Here is a 7621-nt window from a genome sequence, read left to right as displayed (position 1 = left end):
GGCCAGCTGCCCACTGCTCCCCAGTGCTATCCTAGCCTCTTCACCTACATTTACAATTATTATAATATTTGTTGAGGACTTGTTATGTGCCAAGCATCAGGTTAGGTGCAATAATAAACTTAGAGATGTATGCCATTTTACCTTTACGCTTGCAATTAGGTTTATATTTATTAGGGAGACAAGACTTACTTGAAATAAAAATCAGGAAATAAAATAGCACTTAATCTGAAGCCAAGATATTCTATAGACCAGTGGCTTTTAAACCTTTCAATGTAAAGAATATATTTTACATTGCAATCCATACATCATGGGGTGTGTGTGTGTGTATCTGTCTATGTATATCTGGAAATAATGTCTCGCAGAATATTTGTCATCATTATATTTAATAAACTCTGATATTTTCTATTTATCCCTATATTCCTATTCTGCATTATTACATTTAAAATACACTATTAGGATGACAATATTTTTTGCCAGCAACAGCTCACCTAATGAGTGTTGATGCTGTGGGTCTGAATGAAGAAAAGATAAAAGAAGAAAAAATATGCTAATCACAACCACTAGATTGATTCCATGACCCATTACTGGTTTGAATCCAGAGTTTGAAAAAATGCACTTATACACAAAAAATTCTGAAAAATGCTTTAAAAAATCAATGTAGTTCCTGTAAATTACTGGGAAAATCTGAGTTTGAAAGCAGCATTCAAAATAGTGATGGTGTCCATGTGGGAAAGATAAACCAACAGAATTAATCTGATAGATTCGCCTGAAATTCAGAGCTGCTGCTTGAGAAACATCCAAATAAGTAGAAGTATACTTCAGTAGTTAAGAGTGTAGTCTTTAGAGTTAGACTGACATGGGTTCAAGTCCAAGCCTTCCTAGATTACTTAATTTCTCTCTATATTTCCCCAGTATAAAATAAAGATGGCTAGTTCTACCTTTTAAGAAAATTTATAGAATTAAGTCAGCCAAAATAAGTTGTGCCTGATATGTAGGAAGTACTTACTATACACTTCCTTTGTTCAAAGCTTGGTGGACTACATTGACTCCTGAATCTTAATGATTTATTTCACCTGGTTCCAAATTCCACAACGTTATTGACCAAAACTAATGTCTGCCTCTCATCCTAAAATCTCCAACCTGGCTTATTTCTACTTTCACCTAACTCCTACCCCTAAATCTATAATCTTCTACTCTCAATAGTCCAGAGTAACAGAATTTAGCAAGTTTGAGAAGTGAGTCAGACTCTAATTCTTTTTTAATATAGACCATGCTATGTAATGTAAACTTTATATATAGAGATGTCTGTTTGTAGTGATAGTGTTTTTATTTTTTAAAAGTAATAAATATAAACAACATATAAAGAAATAAAGCAAAAAAGAAAAAAAAAAACACAAAAATCATTGTCTCTCCACCACCTAATCTTCTCAATCCCACTCCTTAACAGTAATTTCAAAACAATGTTGAAAGATAGTGATGAGAATGGGCATCCTGACATTTTTTCCTGACTTTAATGTATATGCTCATTATTCACTCTCAAGTATAATGCTGATTTGGGAGTAAGAAATACATAAGGAGAAATACCCCTGAATCTCAATGATTGATATATATGAGAAAATAGAGATTATTTTTAAGTGAATTTGTACAGTAAAAAATCATTATAGGCCAGGCATGGTGGCTCAGACCTGTAGTCCCAGCACTTTGGGATGCCAAGGCAGGCAGATTGTTTGAGCCCAGGAGTTTGAGACCAGCCTGAGCAACATAGCAAAACCCTGTCTCTACTAAAAACACAAAAACTTAGCCAGGAATTCTGGCGTGCACCTCTAGTCCCAGCTCCCTAGAGGCTACCCAGCCAGGGTAGCTGCAGTAGTTTTTTTTTTCATACCCCAGTGGTGCCTGGAACTCCAGCGAGACAGAACCATTCACTCCTCTGGAAAGGGGGCTGAAGCCAGGGAGCCAAGTGGTCTAGCTCAGTGGATCCCATCCCCAAGGAGCCCAGCAAGCTAAGATCCACTGGCTTGAAATTCTTGCTGCAAGCACAGCAGTCTGAAATCACCCAGGGACCCTCGAGCTTGGTAGGGGGAGGTCCGTCCACCATTACTGAGGCTTGAGTAGGCGGTTTTCCCCTCACAGTGTAAACAAAGCCACCCGGGAAGTTCGAACTGGGCTGAGCCCTCTGCAGCTCAGCAAAGCTGCTGCAGCCAGACTGCCTCTCTAGATTCCTCCTCTCTGGGCAGGGCATCTCTGAAAGAAAGGCAGCAGCCCCAGTCAGGGGCTTATAGATAAAACTCCCATCTCCTTGGGACAGAGCACCTGGGGGAAGGGCCAGCTGTAGGCGCAGCTTCAGCAGACTTGAATGTTTGAAATTGAGGCAGTAACTTACCAACCAAGAAAAGTCCAGGACCAGATGGATTCACAGCCGAATTCTACCAGAGGGACAAAGAGAAGCTGGTACCATTCCTTCTGAAACTATTCCAAACAATAGAAAAAGAGGGACTTCTCCCTAACTCACTTTATGAGGCCAGCATCACCCTAATCCTAAAACCTGGCAGAGACACAACAAAAAAATAAAATTTCAGGCCAATATCCCTGATGTACATCAATGCAGAAATCCTCAATAAAACACTGGCAAACCAAATCCGGCAGCACATCAAAAAGCTTATCCAGCATGATCAAGTTGGCTTCATCCCTGGGATGCAAGGCTGGCTCAATATACACAAATCAATAAACGTAATCCATCACCTAAATAAAACCAATGACAAAAACCAAATGATTATCTCAAAAGATGCAGAAAAGGCCTTCAATAAAATTCAACTCCGCATCATGCTAAAAACTCTCAATAAACTAGGTATTAATGGAACGTATCTCAAAATAATAAGAGCAATTTATGACAAACCCACAGCCAATATCATACTGAATGGACAAAAGCTGGAAGCATTCCCTTTGAAAACTGGCACAAGACAAGATGCCTTCTCTCACCACTCCTATTCAACATAGTATTGGAAGTTCTGGCCAGGGCAATCAGGCAAAAGAAAGAAATAAAGAGTATTCAAATAGGAAGAGAGGAAGTCAAACTGTCTCTGTTTGCAGATGACATGACTGTACATTTAGGAAACCCCATCGTCTCAGCCCCAAATCTCCTTAAGCTGATAAGCAAATTCAGCAAAGTCTCAGGATACAAAATCAACATGCAAAAATCACAAGCATTCCTATATACCAATAATAGACAAACAGAGAGCCAAGTCATCAGTGAAATCCCATTTACAATTGCTACAAAGATAATAAAATACCTAGGAATACAACTTACAAGGGATGTGAAGTACCTCTTCAAGGAGAACTACAAACCACTGCTCAAGGAAATAAGAGAGGACACAAACAAATGGAAAAATATTCCATGCTCATGAACAGGAAGAATCATTATGGTGAAAATGACCATACTGCCCAAAGTAATTTATGGATTCAATGTTATCCCCATCAAGCTACCATTGACTTTCCTCACAGAATTAGAAAACACTATTTTAAATTTCATATGGAGCCAAATAATAGTGCATATAGCCAAGACAATCATAAGTAAAAAGAACAAAACTGGAGGCATCATGCTACCTGACTTCAAACTATACTACAAGGCAATGGTAACCAAAACAGCATGGTACTGGTACCAAAACAGATATATAGACCAATGGAACAGAATAGAGGCCTCAGTATTAATGCCACACATATACAACCATCTATTCTTTGACAAACCTGACACAAACAAGCAATGGGGAGAGGATTCCCTATTTAATAAATTGCATTGGAAAAACTGGCTAGCCATATGCAGAAATCTGAAATTGGACCCCTTACTTACACCTTATACAAAAATTAATTCAAGATAAATTAAAGACTTCAATGTAAGACCTAAAACCATAAAAACCCTAGAAGAAAACCTAAGCAACACCATTCCAGACATGGCCAAAAAAACATTTATGTGGCCAACAAACAAGAATAAAAGCTCATTGTCACTGGTCATTAGAGAAATGCAAATCAAAACCACAATGAGATACCATCTCACTCCAGTTAGAATGGCAATCATTACACAGTCAGGAAACACAGATGCTGATGAGGCTGTGGAGAAATAGGAATGCTTTTACAGTGTTGGTGGGAGTGTAAATTAGTTCAACCACTATGGAAGTTAAACCAGTGCGGCAATTTCTCAAGGATCTGGAACCAGAAATATCATTTGACCCAGCAATCCCATTACTGGGTATATATCCAAAGGATTATAATTCCTTCTACTATAAAGACACATGCACACATATGTTTATTGCAGCACTGTTCACAATAGCAAAGACTTGGGACCAACCCAAATGCCCATCAATGATAGACTGGATAAAAAAAAATGTGGCACATATACACAATGGAATACTATGCAGCAATAAAAAAGAATGAGTTCATGTCCTTTGCAGGAACATGGATGAAGGTGAAAATCATCATTCTTAGCAAACTAACACAGGAACCGAAAACCAAACACTGCATGTTCTCACTCATAAGTGGGAGGTGAACAATGAGAACACATGGACACAGGGAGCGAAACATTACCCACTGTGGCCTGTTGAGGGTAGCGGACTAGGGGAGGGATAGCATTAGGAGAAATACCTATATAGATGAGCATTAGGAGAAATACCTATGTAGATGACGGATTGACGGGTTCAGCAAACCACCATGGCATGTTTATACTATGTAACAAACCTGCACATTCTGCACATGTATCCCAGAACTTAAAGTATTTTTTAAAAAGTATAAGTAACTATCTGATAAGGCCATTATTTCTAATTTTTTCAAATATATGTTCGGATTTAACCATATTAAAATCTTCTCTTTTGAGGGTAGAAAGTTGTTGAAGTACACACAGAGTTGATTCAATTTTTTAATTTAAAAAATGAAGAAAAGTCCTGCTCTGCTAAACTCTAACTTCTCTGGTATTTGCTAAGGATTTTTTTGCAAAGAATATGTTGATCTTGTAATAAAAAAAATTATTATTAAAATCTGAAACTTAGAAGTTATGTGGAATAGTTAATATTTATTTGAAAAAACAAGCATTAATAGAGAAAGAGAAAAGAAAACAAAGTTAACGTGTACATTATTCTATAAGAATAATGACATCAGACTAAGAGAAGGATTGCCAAAGCCTAATTTGGTGTAGAAAATTAATTATCAAAGGTTTTGCATATAATTGTCTACTAAATTATACTTGACATTAAATCAAGGGGAAATAAAAACACCTTAAATCATCCCATTGCCACTTCATGTGAACTATGAAAGAATGTAGTAGATCAGAACCTTCTAAGACCACAATTTCTTATTTTTTAAATGAGGGTAGCAAGACTGAATCCTGTTTCACGTTTTCCTTTGAAATCAATGATGATACTTTTTATTTTTGCAATTTCCTATCTTCTTAGAATAAACAGTGAGTCTTTTCCCTTACTCTCACACAAAATTGCTCTAATTATTTCAATATTCTCTTACAGTTAGGCTTGACCCCCAACCTTGTATTACTAAAGATAATATAGAGGAGAGTTGCCAAAAGCTTGGCATGTCTGTGTGTGTGACTGTGTTTGTGTACACGCACATGAGTGCATGTTATATGTGTTTAGCTCCCAAGAAGAAAAAAGTAAAAGACATTGCAAAAAATTGGTAGATCATTAAATCAAGTGGGATTTTATGAAACTATTTTATAAATCATTCTGTTTGATGGACATTTATTATCTTTAAGAGGATAAGTTTAATCTAGGTAGTTATTTTCTGTCTTATTTTTAAATCATAATGTTATGATTCAATCTTGAATAAAACAAGTAAAATGAATCATTGCACTGATTGCAATGCCCCCCAATTCCCCCACCCCCTCAAAAAAAACTCTGCAAAGGGTTTCTGTCAGAAAAATGGTCCAGAGAAAAAGGTGACAACTAGATGAGGTGGATGATAAGCAGCACTAGGGGTGGGGGATAGGGCAGAAACTCCTGCCAAGCAATATGTGAAACTTGAAACCCAGGTGTGTATTAATCTGAATCACTTGTCAACTTGTAGGGTCACTGACCTCAAATAAATGAATTTATTTCCTGGTCAAGTACTTTCTGAATAGGTGCTCACACTTTAATCAATTTTCAGGCCCTCACTAAAGTCCAGATTAATTTGTGCAGCTCGAAAGTTAATTAAACCCCTTCTTCCAACAAAACAGATTCATTCCAAACCATTTGATTCCTGCTTATGACCATTTCTTAAAAATGATTTTCAAAAAAATCCACCAGTGGTAATAGCAACGGAGGATCCCTGGGAGCCCTGGAGTTGTTGTTCACCTTCTTTGGAACACTATCCTGTGGCATTTAGATAGGAGTGCTAACAATTTTCAACAACACACAAGTGTACTATTGACCTCTGTAAGAATCCACTCTAGAAAGCAAGGTTGTTGATTTTACGGAAATTGAAAAATCACAAATTCCTTCTCCTTTTTTTTCCCATTCCCAGTTATCTTAATATTTCCCAAGCCAGAACACTAAAAAAGAAACAAAAGAAATAATTAATTATTTAAAGATGTTATACAAGAAGAAAAAGTAGTTTGAAGTCTAAGTGTTCCTGGAGGTTTAAAATGTTCTTGCATATTTTTAAAGCTTCCTAGGAGCTATTACAGCTGCAGTGCTTGAGGGAGAAATAAATGAAGTATGAATATGTGATTCAATATAATGTGATTGTCTTCTGGCTGTAAATCCAACTGTCTTCACTGATTGTTGAGAAAGCAATAGTGTTATACATGTAACTTGTTACTTTTTATAGCCTTCTGTTTGAAATATATTAGATGTTTAAAAGAAATAGGTGATCCCTTTCAGAAAGATCTGAAAAAGGCAAACCCTCTCCATCATTTGGCAGATGCAGAAAGCTGGAGAATGGCCTCCAATCCCGTGCTAATTGTCTGTCCAGTGGAGCTCTGCTGTAAGGCAAAATGAGGGGCTAGAAGCCTAGAAAGGGAGCAGGAGGATGGCCGGCACTTGCTGTGTCTTTTGTAATCAGTTGAACACGGTCTCAAGAACCAAGGGGCAAGACTACTGCTAACTTCTTTGCTGTTTTTGTGCAATTGTAATTTAAAGCAAGTCAAGTGTACACCTAGGTAAGGTTCTGTCCCTGCTCTCATCTGAAAAGCCACTATTGACAAGCTCAGTTTGAGGATGGTCATTTATTAGCTGAAAGACATCTACACATGGCATGCCTCATGATCACCTCTATCACATTGAGCTTCAAAGCCAAAATAATGGTGAGCTCAGCAGAAAAAATCTGGAAAGATGCTCAAGACCTAAGACAAAAAGAAAGGGCAAAATTAGGTTATTAACTTAAACTAGGCAACCATAAAACTTGTCCTAGTAAAATAGAGTATATCCAATTATGTCAATTTTTTTTTTTTTTGACAGAGTCTCACTCTGTTGCCCAGGCTGGAGTGCAGTGGCAAAATCTCAGCTCACTGAAACCTCTGCCTCCCAGGTTCAAGTGATTCTTCTGCCTCAGCCTCTAGAATAGCTGGGATTACAGGCACGTGCCACTATGCCTGGCTAATTTTTGTATTATTAGTAGAGAAGGGGTTTCACCATGTTGGCCA

At 37.4% G+C, this 7621-nt stretch overlaps 1 non-coding gene across 1 annotated transcript; it reads left to right on the top strand.

Annotated features, from left to right (window-relative positions):
* The first annotated feature begins 449 nt into the window (after positions 1 to 449).
* LOC112428632 (small nucleolar RNA SNORD56) lies at positions 450 to 520 on the top strand. The gene has a single exon (XR_003020680.1). It is a non-coding gene; the product is annotated as a small nucleolar RNA SNORD56 (small nucleolar RNA).
* The last annotated feature ends 7101 nt before the right edge of the window (positions 521 to 7621 follow it).

This window comes from Macaca nemestrina, chromosome 11, assembly GCF_043159975.1.
Source record: "Macaca nemestrina isolate mMacNem1 chromosome 11, mMacNem.hap1, whole genome shotgun sequence".
NCBI classification, from domain to species: Eukaryota; Metazoa; Chordata; class Mammalia; order Primates; family Cercopithecidae; genus Macaca; species Macaca nemestrina.
Note: the sequence above shows the minus strand (reverse complement) of the source record. Positions and strands in the feature narration are given on the sequence as shown.